This window comes from Rhea pennata, chromosome 2 (assembly GCF_028389875.1).
Source record: "Rhea pennata isolate bPtePen1 chromosome 2, bPtePen1.pri, whole genome shotgun sequence".
Lineage (NCBI taxonomy): Eukaryota > Metazoa > Chordata > Aves > Rheiformes > Rheidae > Rhea > Rhea pennata.
Window position 1 is genome coordinate 133,243,716 of NC_084664.1, and position 16,395 is coordinate 133,260,110.

Consider the following 16,395-nt stretch of genomic DNA (forward strand, 5'->3'; position numbering starts at 1 on the left):
AAACTTGGAACATTGTGTTAGATACTAAAAATGATTCCCACAAACCTTATCAAAAGTTTCAAGCTCACACAATTTCCAGAAGCCTTAAGTACAACTGCAGTAGGAGGAGAATAAAAACAAGTCTTTAAAAATAGCAGTACTTGTTACTCAATAGACAAATTATTTAAAAAATATATTTGTAAAGTGTTGTTGGCTCTAAATCAAATTTGTCACTGACAAGGCTGGCACTACTACTCCCAGATTATTGTAATCATATGAGACTACCTTATTTGAAGCACCCAAATCTGGGAAGATTGGTGTACGCTGAAATGTGTGTGTATGTGTCTGAATGTATGTGTGTGTATAAATTTGCAGAATAGAAGGCATAAAAGATGATCAAGACCTGATAATGTGACGTTCAATTTAAGTAGATCTCTCTTGGGGGTGTTCCTACTATATTTACATAAAACAGACATGACTATTCAGCTTTACTTTGATATGAGATGACAAATACATTCTTTCTCTTTCCGCTTGGATGACAAACTTTTTACTCCTGTGGTCATCTTAGCAAGTTTTTATTTATCTTTCCACCCAGTTATAGCATAATGGCAGCAGAAAGTTCTTGATTAATATACTTGTCTCTTTCTCTTTCAGCAATTAATCTCCCAGTTTACAGCAAGTTATTTTTTATTTTTCCCAAATAGCCTGACCTTACACCTTATACTAATAAACTTAATCCAATTTACAGTTCTCAAGGTCTTCCAGTCTAGATAGACAATGCTTATTAACTGCTACATTGGAATGGAATGACACGGCCTTGAACTAGGAAAAAACAGCTGGCCCTTCTGAAATGTCTGGCTTAAGTAGCTGGCCCTTCTGAAATGTCTGGCTTAAGTTTCTCCTTTCATTCCCAACTCACTATTATTATTTCTTCTTCTTCCTTATTTTGACATGGATATATGAAAATAAGATGCACATTTTAGGCTGCCTTATTTGGCCCACCTGATTTACTTCTTCAGACATAATATTTTCTGTGCTTTCCTCTCTATCACAAACCCACTAAAGCTTTTGCACCTATCTATAGTTTTGTTAAACTCTCAGGAATGTTTAAGTTCTACCATTTAGTCCCTATGTATTGTTAATTTTATTAAATTAATTAATATTACTTTCATTTCAGTGTGGGTCAGATAGGTCAATGTATTCATATTAAAGGATATTATTTTGTTTATGAAACACTTGAGTTATGATAACAGCCTGAAAAGGAATGGAGGAAGAAGACACTCTAAAAAACAACTATTCATTATTACTGCCACTTGCAGCAGTAATAGTAAAATAGCAATAGTAAAAAGTAAGGAATGACATCTAGGAGGGTTCTTTTCTGAAAATAGAAAAAAAATCTTCCTTTTGCGAACGCATATTAAATGGCTCATAAATCATCTCTGTAGAATAACTGAGCCAAGAAATACAGCTGTTTGCCTTTTGATAGAGCTAGAAGCAAACTGCATTCTCAGCCCAAATCCCATCTACTTTACACCTTATGTAATGGTTTCAAACTGTACAAATAAGACATAAAGGCATCAAATCAGATTAGTAGCCCTATAAACATACTGCAGCCAATTATAAATATTTCCTTGAATCAACTCATTTGAATGCCAAACAAGTTCTATCCTCCAGTCATACTAGATTCCTCTGCTTGTAAAAGTCATGTCACTGCCCTAATATGCTCTATCATATCTTAGTTGTTTGCAGAATAATGACACCAGAAGTACACAGTACTATTTCTTCTTCTTTTCTTTTAAGCCCTTTCTGTGGGAATTTCCTAATGAACGTTAAAAGAGTAAGTTCTAAAAGAAAGGAAACAGTAGCTCTACATGGGCAAGATCAACCTCTCCATACCAGAGGCTGCAGTCATAACATCTAGGTTATCTACATTCTATAAATAAATAAATGCAGGCACCACAACAGACAGGAATAGTGGCCTTAATAGCTAAATCCCTAATGCAGAAAAATCAGTAGATTATATTGTTCCCACCTGCTATGTTAATGAGATTCACCTGTTAAGCAAATCCAATTGATACCTGCTGGTCTTGAATAAAATACAGCTCAAATGATTAGCATAGCTAACTTTAATTTATTAGAATTACCTTAAATTAGTAACGTTGTAAGTCTTGAGAAGAGCTGGGAGCTTCAGAAACGTGGTAAGTACAGTCTAATGAATACATTTTGAATCAAAAGTAGGGGGTGAGAAAAACCTTCTTATTTTTCTCTTCTTCATTGTATTTCATTAATATGAAAAAAGAGTTTGAAAATACAATACTTAATTCATTTACCATGCTGTCAGTTCCATCTAATTCATTATTTTCTGTTATTTAACCATAAACTAGGTATTGTAGACATAGTCCTTTGCCTCTGAGCCACGTACTTTACTCTTCTTCAGCAGTGTTAGAACAATTGTTTAGGAAGTTCTCTAAAAGGAAAAGCCAAGGGTAAAGGATAGCAGGTAGGTACAAGGTATGGAAAGAGTGAAAGTAATAAGTAGCAATAAATACAATATGTAGCAAGTTTGCTACATATTTTTCTCCTCAGCCTGCGCATTATTCCAGCAGACTCAGGTAAAGGCACTTTGGAGTATCAGATAGACAGATCAGTAGGAAGGGTAGGGACTGATGCTTAAGCAATAAGCCTTGCTATCTGCTCAGTAGAGCAGAGGAATATGCTATTACCACTAACAAGAAGTACCCTAACTACGAGCATATATTCACCCAAAATGTGTATGTGCCTACACAGATGTTCATTTAATTCAATAGTTTGAGCATGCAATTTATGATCACTTTTATGATATACTATAATTATGTCAATATAACTTGAATTTTGGACTCTGTAAAGAGAAGCTTCATATTTTTTAAATATTGTTCTGTAGGTGCAACATATTAGACTTATAGCAGAAGCCCTTTTATTTTAGAGGTAGTCCAAATTTACAATATTAAAAAATTTGAGTTACTGCAAACATTTGCTTAAAGGATACTTAACAGGGTTCAACTCATCTCTTACCTTACAGCTGCAGTTGTCTCAGAGTTAAGTTATATGGAAATTTAATTAAACTAATTTGTATACTTTGATTCATTCCTTATGGTATGCCTGACCTTCTAGCTGTATATGTTTTTTCCAGATGGCAGGTCAAAGAGTTTCATATAGAACCACTACCATACACTGACTTTTTTTTCAGTATCCAGAATCTTCTTCTAACACAACTTAGTGTTCCCAGCATTAAAAACAATAAAGATAGTAACCACTTCCTGTCTCAATCACTTTTTTATATTTACATAACAGTTAAAGCAAGTCATTCATTAGTCATTTGCATAAGATAAATGACTCAGTAGAAATATTCAAATGTGTCCTTTCCCTTCCTTATGCTGGTGGTCTGTTTTCTAATGTATATTCATTAATAAGTCATTTAGAGGAAAAACTGTAAAAAAGACAACAGCCTGAGTCTTGGTTAATCAGGAAAACATAGATTCAAACAAATATGTAGCAGATACACACAGATATTTCATATTTACCCATTTACAGCTATTGATGTATATAAACAATAAGGTGTTTTAGAATGTATATTGTAAATGAAGAGAGATTTGGACTGTTGAACTAACTGTGCTGAAAAGGGGGCACAGAGAAGAAAGAATAGAAGATTTCCGTTTAGGGTACAGAGACCAAAATCTGCACCTGTTTTTAATAAAATAAGAATTTTGATGACAGTAAAAAGTGAAGTAAAAAGAGCATGGGGTTAAAAATAAACTTTATTTTGAAGGCTGATAAATACTGTTCTTGTGACAAAACAACTTTTAAAAAAAATCCATTACAGGAATATTTCCATTAATTCTATTACAGGAATACTTTAAGTTTCCTGTGCTACTCCATTACATGATCTTCCCCCTTGGGTTCTTCCACTCAATGATGGTGTGGTTTCACATTGGAGGTGGTTGTCATAAGATGATTACAGTTTTTATGCTATTAGTAAAAGTTGTAGTGTAAAGTTTATTAGACTTAGTATTTATTGCAAATACCTCACTGAAGTAAAAACAGAAAAGAAAATTCATGTCCACATTTAGAAAAATTTCATTGTAATTCCTTGTTAAAAGAAATATTAAACTCATATTACTGAAGAGCTCTGATATGATACTTGACACTAGATTTAGTAGAGAGGGTCAATATTGGAATGTAATGATTTTTGTTTCTTTTTTTTTTTTTTTTTTTTTCTTCGTGATCCTTTTTCCTTTGTGTGCGCGGGGAGTTCTGCTCCTTGGATGACATTGTCAGAAAATGTTTGAAATGATCTGTTACTATGAAGTTGGACTATAGGATAATATCTCGGGCTACCTTACAGAGCTTTCTGAAGTGCTTGACATGGGCAAGTAAACTCATTCTTGAAGATCTCACTCATGAAGATAAAACAGTTACTCTGCTTGAGGAACGTAGCAGCATGCCTCAAACGTTAGTGCATACAAGCCATTTTTATATCTATTTCTGTTCAAAGATGCAACATACATTTCTTTATTGGCATCATTCCTTGCTCATTTGCCTCCTCAGGTGGAAAAAGCCAATTTTAGAGCCCAAAGGTTTCTGAATGCCATGCAGTCATGACTAATTTATTCTTGCAGAAAAGTAAACTTCACTACAGAGTACAAACAATGACCGAAAATCTCCAGGCACTTGGAAAAGTTTTCCACATTTTAAAGATTTCTAGCATAGTTGAATCAAAAAAGAAATCATTAGAAAAGGAGCTAAGTAAAATTATTCTGACAATAGCTTTTAGTCACTAAATTTCACTTAATCCTCTCATCTAACATATATTTGACATAAATGAATATATACACCCACCCACACATGCACACACTATTTATCATATTTATATGCCCAGTTACATACACAAACGCATCTAATATATATATAAAAGTGTGTGTGTTTATATACAAACCATGCAAAAAACATTTTCTGAAGCTTGGTTTTGGACTTATTTTGGAGGTTACAGACTAAGCATTTCAAAATGAAAGTTACCTGTTTTGTACTGCTCCTAGCTCCTTCTTTTCCCTTCTTCTGTCAAATTTCTGACTTAAAGATAATCTAAGTGAGGGGGGATGGGGGGAGGGGGAAAAAAAAGTACCTCTCATATTCCAGATCCTCACATATGGGAAAGATTTTTTAGCAATTATATTTAATAGAGTTGTTTAATACAAACAGCTAAGAACTTTTTTCTATGATTCGGCTGTGATGGTCTTACATAAAAATGTAAGTATATCTTACTTTGAAATAGACTTCCAGATTTCTAGTTTTAGAAAACCTCAGAAAAATCCTTACAAATAACAAAACAAATTTCAAGGACTTTAAAGATTAACCACTTCTAAAGTTGGACACCATAGAAGGTTATAACTAAAAATATTGATTGAAAGGGATAACCTCTATTCCAAAATCTAATAACTTATTCTATGTCTGATGCTGTCTGACTAGTTTTAAAGCGTAAAAAATATAAGTGAAGTTTGTTTTATATGGAATTAAAAATCAATTTTACGTGTTGCTGACAAAAAATCTTAAAAGCTGAAAGTGATTGCTGTTTTGTTTTTTAATAAATGAGAAGTTGATGAATGATAGGTGAAGTATCCCATAAATGATTTCAGTGGAAATCATAGAATCAGTAAGGTTGGAAGGAACCTCTGGAGATCATCTAGTCCAACCTCACTGCTCAAGCAGGGTCACCTACAGCATGGTAGACACGGTTGCATCCAGGTGGGCCTTCATTATCTCTGGAGAAGGAAACTCCACAACCTCTCTGGGCAGCCTGGTCCAGTGCTCTGTCACTCTCACAGCGAAGAAATTCCCCGTCATGGTCAGGCAGAACTTCCTGTGGTTCAGTTTCTGCCCATTGCCTCTTGTCCTGTCACACGGGACAACTGAAAAGAGTTTGTCCCTGTCCCCTTGACACCCTCCCTTCAGGTACTTGTACACGTTGATAAGATCCCCCCTCAGTCTTCTCTTCCCCAGGCTGAAGAGGCCCAGCTCTCACAGCCGTTCCTCACAGGGCAGGTGCTCCAGCCCTCTGATCATCCTCGTAGCCCTACACTGGGCTCTCTGCAGTAGCTCCATGTCTCTCTTGTCCTGGGGAGCCCAGAACTGGACACAGGACTCGAGATGAGGCCTCCCCAGGGCTGAGTAGAGGGGCAGGATCACTTCCCTCGACCTGCTGGCAACACTCTTCCTGGTGCACACCAGGATACCACTGGCCTTACATACAAGAAACGGGCAGTCACATCCTAGAACCATAAATAAAAATATGTTTTAAAAAAATTTCTACACAAAGTTAAAAAATAAAGTAGTTTTTGGTTCTAGACCAGGCTTCTTTTTGGGGGAATGACATTGAAGTAGCCAGTTAAATATCGGATTAAAAAAAAAAAAAAAAAACACACACACAAAGAAAAAGAGAAGGGTTACATTTCAGTTCGGTCAGAATATTTCACTTTGAATTTGCTCGCTGCTTTACCTTTAATTCTTGAGAAAAGGTTTCCTACTTCTAGAAAGGAAAAGACTGTATAATGCATTATTTGATCATCTCATTTTAGATTTTGTGTATATATATGTATATAAGTAAGTCAATCAGGGTTTTTTTCATCACAGAAAAGAAAGAGAAAGGGAAATAGAAAGAGGAAAGGAGAAGGGGAGGGAAAAGGGAAAAAAAGTGGAAGGAAAGGATACTTCAAAGTGAGATGGAAAGAGCAACAAATAGGAGCACTAAGAATTAAAAAAAAAGAGAGAAAATAAAGACATACAAAATTATTTGTATTTGAAGTGTAATCATATTTTAAATATAATACTTTGGATGAATACAGCACATTCACAAAACAACTTCTTCATATCAGGTAAGACAATTTTAAGCACACATGCATACGGTCTTCTCCAATATCCAGTAGCGACTGGGATTTGAGTGCTGAGAAAACAAGCTTTCTGTTTGCTTCAGAATAACTTCCAGATTTTTCCTGGTAAATTTCCTTTTTTCAATGTTCATTTTTTCATTTTTATTTTGCCTGATTATAGAAATTCACTCCTATTTCTTTAAATGAAAAGAAAAATGCATAGTTTTATGACCACGTGAATATAGTAAAAATGTAAACAGCATGTAGTTTTCTGTATTTTTATTTTTAAATTTTCTTTTCAAATTGTTTTATATTTATATAAAATATATCTACAATTATATATTATATAAAATATATTTATATTTATATTTGAATTCTACAGTGAAGTGGTACAGTGGACAGGTCAGACATAAAATATGCTTCCTCTTTATTGTATGGATTTGGTAAATATTTGAAAGCTTCTGGTACAAAATACCAAAACTCACTTGTTTATACAGAAATGCTCTCTGCATGTTCTGGACTTTGGATAAAAGTGTCTATGACATACTCCCTGTGATTTTCAGGGTTCAAGTTTCATGTAATTTCCAATATCTTACAGCAGGCTAGAAAGCACTCTGGGGTGACAGTAGACTGGAGGTGATTGATGTGACAACTTAAGTATACTGTAACAATATTAATCTGTGGAGAGAATTTCTGTTGGTAGGAAATACGAAGATAGTGGGCAAGACAAAAATTAAGGAAATAATAAGTAGCAATACAGATTATGGCAGCTATCACATGTTGAGTTACTTACAAAGATTGGTGGTGCCTGAGGTCCTCTCTTAGAGTATGTAACATATACAGAAGTAATGCAGTGTGTTGGTGTCAAAAGGTAAGGGTCCCTTCTGCTCTGGCAAACTGTGCAGTGGAAGAGTAGGATGAAGGATTCAGGTTCTTAATAGCAGACAAAGTCCACTTCTCTTGTCTGTGTGTGCATGTGTGTATTTACCTGTGTAATTGCAATGCAAAATTATGGTATTTACTCACCTCGTGAAGAATCAACATCCCTCTCTTGATACACACAACCTACCAAAAGATTAAAAGGAGCTGAACAGGTAAAATGCAAGGTATTCCACTAGAAAATGCAGGAGGATAAATGATCTCCTCCTGCTCTGAGACAAACAGCTTTCCTCTCAGGACTGATTGCCTCCAACTTCTTCCTTGAGAGCACCAGGACACTACATTGCACCGCACTTGCATGATGTTCTTTTATATTTGTTCTTAGTTCCAGGCTATATTTGGAATTGTGAAAGTCGTGTTTCAGCAAAATAAACAGAAATGCAATGTAAAGAACTTGCCTGCATACAAAACAATCACAAATCAAAAAATTAAAAGGTGTGAATAGCTGCTGCCTGCACACTTCTTGCCCTGCAAGACTTGTCAGTATGATTGGTCTTGCTCATTTTGATTGCCATATCACATTAATACAGTCCAAGTTGGTTTTAATTCATTGTTACGGATGAGTGAGCCAGGACACTGATGTCTTGTAACTATTTCAGGGAGAAGGGGTTCAAGTTAGGAATTTAAGGGTTAGATAGGTTTGGCATGAAATGGAACAATTAAAGAAAAATGAAAAAAAAAAAGAGAGGAAAGATCTGAGTGATTATTTGGCTGGAAGTGTGTCACATGATTTAAGAACTCACACATCTTCTCAGGAAACCTTCTGGGAGAAGGGCAGAGAACCAATCACTTTAGTTCCATCTTACACCTACACTTGTCAAGTCCCCATTCCACACTCCTGGTGTGGCACAGAGGTTATAATTACTAGAGGTTTAGAGTGCCACGCAGCTATACGGCAAATGTGGTCTTGTGGCAAAAAAAGTCCAATGATATCCTCGGTAGCATTAGGAAGAATGTTGCCAGCAGGTTGAGGGACGTGATCCTGCCCCTCTACTCGGCACTGGTGAGACGCCGTGTGGAGTACTGTCACCAGCATTGGGCTACCCAGCAAGATATGGTACCACTGGAGTGAGTCCAGTGGAAGGCTACTAATACAATGAAGGACTGGAGCATCTCTCATGTGAGGAGAGGCTGAAAGCCCTGGGACTGTTCAGCCTGGAGAAGAGAAGACTGAGAGGGGACCTATCACTGTGTAAAGATTTCTAAAGGGAGAGTGTAAGCAGATGGAGACAGCCTCTTTTCAGTGGTGTTCAGTGACAGGATGAGAGGCAACAGGCACAGACTGAAACACAGGAAACTCCATCTGAACATGAGGAAAAACATTTTTACTGTGAAGGTGACTGAGCCCTGGACCAGGTTGCCTAGAGAGGTTGTGGAGTCTCCATCCTTGGGACATACTCAAATGCCATCTGGACAAAGTCCTTGGCAATCTGCTTTAGGGGATTGGACTACATGATCTCTAAAGGTCCTTTCCAATCTCAACCGTTCTGTGATCTGTGAAATGTTTCACTGCTCAAGCAAGAGATGAGGACTCTGGATTCATGTTTCTTTCTCACCTAACATGTCACATTGAAGAGCTGCAATATCTAAAAGATTTACAGAAGGTAGGTCATCATTTCCATACGCAGAGCAAGCAAGCATCATAAAAGCATTGTGTCTCCAACCTGCAAGTCGTTTCCCCTGCAGCAACAATACCATTAGGCCGATTTGCAAAACATACAACCCACTTTTAAAATTTTGGGGCAAACTGAAATTTCAGTGTTCTTCGAGTTAACAAAATGAATGTCTATATGGACCGAGAACAGCTTATATTTCATTATAGCTATGTAATAGAAGACACCACAAGGCATCTATCTGCTGAAACAGCAATACAAGTAAGCAAGGTTTATAAGAGAATATGAAGAACAGAGAATAATTAATAGGAAGAAAAATATCACCAAAATGACTGTTAATGGAATTTCTGTAACATTTACAGTCTAATATGTGAAAATTCAGAGAGTGTTAGTAACTGGATAAACAGCATAACTGAAAGTTCACAATAACTGGGTTTAATTACTTTTAGTTGTCAGAAGACGATAGTTCATTTGTGCCGGCAATAACTTCATTCCATTGTAAAACTATTTACCTTATATCAAGTCACATTTTAGCTATGTCACTTAGTTAGCACACTGACTGGGTACTCCTGGCAGCGTATTCTGACATGGCTTAGGCCTTTATATTTAATGTAGGGAACCAGCAAAGGACTAGCTAGAATGATGCTGGCACAACTGGCAAGCCAACACCTATGGAAATTATGTTCACTGTACTCCAATCTGGATCATCCAAACGGTGGTAAACCTGCACCTCTGAAAATAAGAGGAATCCCAAAATGTTACTGGAGTGAATCACACTTTCATACTAATTGCATGTCTATAATCCTTTTCTTTATGTGTCATCTCTAATTATAGTCTGTTTTGTTAAAATATTCTTAGCAATTGCAATTAAATATAAAAAAGCTGAATAGTCTAGCTCAAATTACAAATCTTTCTCATAGGTAGCAAGCATGAATAATCTTCCTTTCAAAGGAATACTGATGAACTACAAGATACGCATAATTTTTAATACATGAAGTGATTTAATTAGACCTTACTATAAATAAAATCAGTATAGGAACAACAGAATCATAAATGTACAAGTTAATTATATGCAACTTTTACAGTAATTAACTCTGCAAAATAAGATATGTGGTTATCAAAAACTTGCATCGTGGAAATGTTTCAAGAGACAGTAAACAAGGATAAAAAACTATTGCTTTAGCTTTAGTATTTATCAATATTTCTGGAATCTTTTTTTATCCATAAAACTATAATCTGAGCAGTGTTCAAAAAAAGCCATAAAGTTAACTCACTAACATTACAATTAATCCTTCAACAACATACTGCACTGGTACCTATTATATCAAAGAGTCTGAGAGCTTTACAGCAAGTGCCTGTTGGCAACGGCTAATCCAGGACCTATAATAATCTTTGCATGCCTATTATCTCTGCTATTAAAGAAGATCATTAGCTTGTCTTGTGGAAAGCCTGTCCTTTTTGTATGTGGAAAGCCTGTCCTCTTTGTCCCAATTAACGTCTGTATGGTAATGTAATAGCACCTTTCCATTTTTGTTCACTTCAGAGATTTTAATACATCATCATGAATATTCTGGGTAGTTTGAATAAGCAAATAATTTTACATAGAACAAATCATTTTGGGGTTTGCATGGCTGCAAGTCAAATTATGTATGTACTAAATTCCAACATACTCTCCCTTCCCAATGTTTTTCCTTCCTGGTTGAACTTTTAGGATTGCTTTTTTAAGCACGGATATTTTTTGCCTACAGACATACTGAAAACTGTTTAGCTCAGTTGGGCTCAGCGGACTCTTTAATTCATATGCTAAGCCCATAAATTCCTATTCTGTGGAAGTACCCTCAATGATGGTGCCTGTAGTTTTTCTGTAAAATCATGTTTGACCCACCAAAGCCTATCTTATTAGGTTAGATCTTAACTGTTTGTTTTATTTTTTTGTGCAGCTGAGATTTTTCACAATTCAGTAATGATATATCTTTCACTAATTTCCTGCGTGTTAAACACAGGATGTCACAGAAGCTTTTTACTCCTAGATGTATTATTCTCCAATATTGGCCACAGAGATATAGTCTCCTCTCTTTAATTCATTATGTCAGAGATGTTTTTATTTCTTTGAAATATCCCTGCTCATTGTACAAAGTCAACACAAATATTTCAAAGAATGTCTAAGTGCTTCACAGCTTTAAGCATATTAAGAAAAGATTTCTGAAGAAATTCTTTTGAATGGAACTTGAATACTAACATTTTAAAGCTTTTGTATCTCCTGTTGGCAAATTGGTTTGGTACATGCTCTATTTTAAAGACTTTGTGAGAAGGGAACAGTGATTAAGAGAAATGTGTTACAGATACTTTAGCATGGGCACTTCGCTCTGTTTGTATTAGGATAGTCCTTTACAATCAGAGTTTAGTCACAGCGTCCTTAAGGCTCACAATCTCCACCATTAATCTAATAGGTCCATTCTCAACATGAAAACCACAGCTGAGTAAAATTGGAAAGCTTCTTGGCATCTCTGTCATCAATTTATGCCACTAATTATAAGTTTTTGTGTCAGTAAAATTGTTATATTTCTTTTGGGAAGCACTGTACACATTTCAATAGGTCTTCAAAGTTGCCAGATAAAAGAGGTGACAGCAGCTGGAAGTTCTTCAGTGAGAAGCTATGGAAAGACAGTAATTATTTAGCCTCTTCTCTCCACCAGAGCAGACAAAGCATGAAGTTTGTCTATTGATGCCAAATGATCGTGTGTTGCTTAACATGAATATATTTCCAATGCTTGAAGTTCTACAAAATGTAGTTTGGGGGGTCAGGGGCAGAATTAACAACTACATTCTACTACTCTTGTTGGGCTCCAAAGAGAGAAAACATCTAGCAAGAAGATGTTAATGGAAACTAAAATGAGATTTTGGAAAGAATAATCTTCCATTTACCGCTGTTTTCCTGTAGCAGTCCAGGGAAAAACAGCATGAAACTATTCATGAACATTTTTAGCAATCACAATACCATGAAAAACAGCTCTTTTCCTAGCAGTAATGACTGCCAGCCTCTGGGTTGTAAAACACACATTTGAATCTCTAAATTGAGTATCTGAGGATAATGGAAAAATATTACAAGTGGGTACTGCCAGGTCTATTTGATTGATCTATGTGAATAAATAGTAAGATTAAGCTTTCCCAGTGGGAAGGATCATTGATGGAAATTGTGCTATTTTTACTGTGTTCACTTGTGGTTGTTCAACCTGAGTGAGTTGGGGTGTTTTCAAGGATCTTAACTCTCAGAGGTTTTTATGACTAATCCATTTCATTTCAGAATCTGAAATCCACTGATGTTTCAATATCATATGTAGGAAGTTCTATCAGATAACTTTTGGTGTGAAAGGATCATCTCTGTTACTAAATATTTCACAAACACCTCCACTGAGGGTTAAAAGAAGTGTACTCATTAACTTTTAACATGATGGTGCTTTTATTGTTGCTTCTCTCCCTTACAGTATTTCTGTATCATCTAGTTAAAATTTGCCCTTTCATAGGGTTTTATTCACTAATTAAAAAAATATTATATATGCTTTAAGTCTTTTACTATTTATTTTAAGTTGCTAGGAATAATAAAATTTCCATTCAGGTGTTGTGTGACGATGGACAGCCACCTCTACTGGGCCAGTGTATTCTAATGTATACAAACAATGTAAAAAATATGAGTGATTTTCTCCAGTGATACAGCTTCCTTGTCAATTAGAGTGATGCTATTAGGAATAACATATCTTCAGAATAATAATTGGAAGTTTATATAATGAGAAATACTGTGCTTTCATTATCATACTGTATATTTAAATTCAAAGTGCTTAATTAGGTACTGGTTCCTCCTGAAAATAGCATAAAACAAGACCAGATATAGTATAAGAATGGGCAGCTACCTAAAGGGCTTTTCTCACGATGCTTAATGAAATTTATAGCCTCTGCTTTCCTGAGGTGCAAGACAGTGACTGAAGATCCATGTTAAGTTTTACTCCACTGATTTTTCTATTTAATGCAGCTGTCTACAGTGATTTAAATAATATTTGAAAAAAAAAAATCTTCTCTTTGGTGAAAGTTATCTTAGATTGCTTCTCTTGCATTCACACCTTTTGCCCAGCTCATTTTAGTTCAGAATGCCAATACAGAAATCCTTCTCCCATTCCATAACTTTGCTGACTATGCCAGTTCTTCTGCCTTCTTTTACTGATTTCTCCCTCTCTGTTATATCAGTGCTAGTCACTTAACTTCTGCAGTGCTCTTGGTGGTAATCCCCACTTTATCCAGTATCTCTCATTCATTGTTGTGATGCTAACTCCTGCTCTACAATGCCCCACAATGTCAACTTCCATTGCCCAATTGCTAATTTTTTAAACGAACTTTCTGCTTTTTCCTTATCTGTCTTTGGTTTGGGAAAAACATCAACTAAACTATAACATTTTCATCTTTCAAAATCAGCTAAAACTTTTCCCCTTCTATGGTGCCTTTGAAAATTGCGAAGCAGAAGCTAATAAAAATTGTCTCATTGCATTTCACCTGTTAATTATTTGTAAAGACTTTTAAAGGACTTTAACATTTTTATTTAGTGTTAAAATCAATGTAATAACATTTATATTATTCAAGATTTTCAATATTTCAAGTGAATTGACTGTAAGAACTGGAACTTTTGCATGATTGGTGTTTTCTACTTTTTGCTCTTTACAGCAGTAGATACTATTAAATCAACAGTTATATAAAAAGAGAAGATACTGAGAAATTAAATGTTACTAGGGAAAGATATATTTGCTTATAGAACTAATTTGGAAACTCTTGCTTATACCCTCAGCTCATTCTTTCCAGGCATTGAAAAATGATAGCAGAAACGATATTAGCTTTGATTTATGGACCATCTTTCCTTTCTGGAAGCCTAAAATCACTAACAAATACATCCAGAAAGATGTTTAATGTTCACAGGGTCTGAGTAACCATGAGACCACAGTAGCAATTGCAGAGAGGTAAAAAACCTTGACATATTTATGACTCGCTTTATTTAAACAGGACTACCTCTTACCAAAGAGTAAGTTTATGTGCAACAAAGGAAGTGGAAGGAAAACTACCACTGTGGTGTCTGTGATATCTCAAATGTTCTGCTTCTTGTCTTGTAGAATGCAGTAATTTATTATATTTTATTGAAAACAGTTTTGCAGCTGTAACCAGCCAATGAACTAAAACCACCTCCAAACTTTTAACCTTTTAAAACATTTTTGGAAACAGTCTTTGTGCCACCAAATACTAAAGAATCTTTTCTATGAGGTCATACTTGCTTTCAAGATTAGAAATAATCCAGTACCATAACTTTTATACTTTGTTTAAGTACAGAATAAGGACATGTAGAAAAAAATACATCTCTTTCTTTTATTAGTGAAAGTGTGTTGAATGGTATTTTGCCAAAGGTATTACAATTAACACATTGCTTTTGAAACCTTGTCATTTTTATCATATTTATTATAAAAATTAAGGATACAATCTTTGACTTGGAAGAAGAGAACACCATGTCAACAGGAATGAGAGATGTTATGACAGATAAGTGTTGTATTTATAAATCTAATAAGCAATAGAAAGACATTACAAGGATTCTGTTTTTATTGTTATGCTTTTTATATTTAGAATATAAACATATAAAATCAACAGCTTTTATACTTACAGCTCCTATGTGTATGTTTTGCCAGTTTGGTAAACCTAACTCCTAATTAAGAAGTGATTTCATGTTTCTATGATATATTCTGCTTTATAGGGTTTACAAATAATATAATGCAGAAAATTAACGCATAGTTAAAATATTTCATAATGTTTCTGTTTTGAATAAGACATCAGGTACACAGTGTCTATGTACCTAAAAACAGTGCAAAAAGCTTTAACTCTATATTATAAAGAAAAAGCTAACAAAATATAGTGCAAGCACGAACACTGATAACAAGCAGATAGAGACCTCAAAGAGGATGTGAAAATAAAAATTAAAGTGAACTTTTTAAATGCTCCATAGAGGGGGATGGGTTTCTTTTCTTCTTTTCTTTTTTCTGTCTTTTTTTTTTTTTTTTTTTTTTTTTTTTTTTTGATTGGTTGGTTGGTTATAGCTGCAAAAGTGTTTTCGTTGAAATATAAGAAATTACTGCATTCTACAAAACAGGAAGCAGAACATTTGAGATATTACAGGCACCACAACAACGATTTTCCTTCTGTTGCTTTTGTAGCACATATGACAGTTAATTTATGACTTAGGTAATAACCTAGACCACTGTCTAGTTTTTGCCAGTAAGTATTAGCTGATGTCGGAGGCGGGTTTGCGGAATCGTAAGACGACCCAATATGAGCTAGCAATATGATCCGTTTATTTCAGCAACTTAACCTGCTTATATACCATCATATGCTGTTCACACGCTCAAGCATCCAGCTGGCTATATCTAATTGGCTTACTACTATAGTTCATGCCACAAAGCTCTGTGCTATTGGCTATCCACATATTCACTGTCCCGTCTCGCCAACCCCTTCATCCTGTTTTTACACAGCATTCACTCTTACTCCCTCATTACTTGTCCTTCAAGGTGTCTCCAAGGTTACTCCATATCAGCAAGTCAGGGTTGCTCATTTGCACGGCCTGATATCCATGCTCATCCAGCCAATTCTCTACAAGCTGATGCTGTTTAAGAAATTTAAAGAAAGTATATTGGTCATTGTATAATGAAGTAAGTTGAACAAATACCTTACTGACCATGGGCAATCAGTTTATTAGCTTACACAAGTTCAGCTTTAATTGGACATACCATTAGTTTACTGTAGCAAAGGTATTTATATATGCTAGCATATTTTATGGTGGTATAATTGTCACTAAAATCCAGATAGTGAGACTGAATACAGTCTGTTTTACAGTGATATAAATAATTCCAGTAAGCTGATAGAAAAACTTCTCTATCAATGGAATA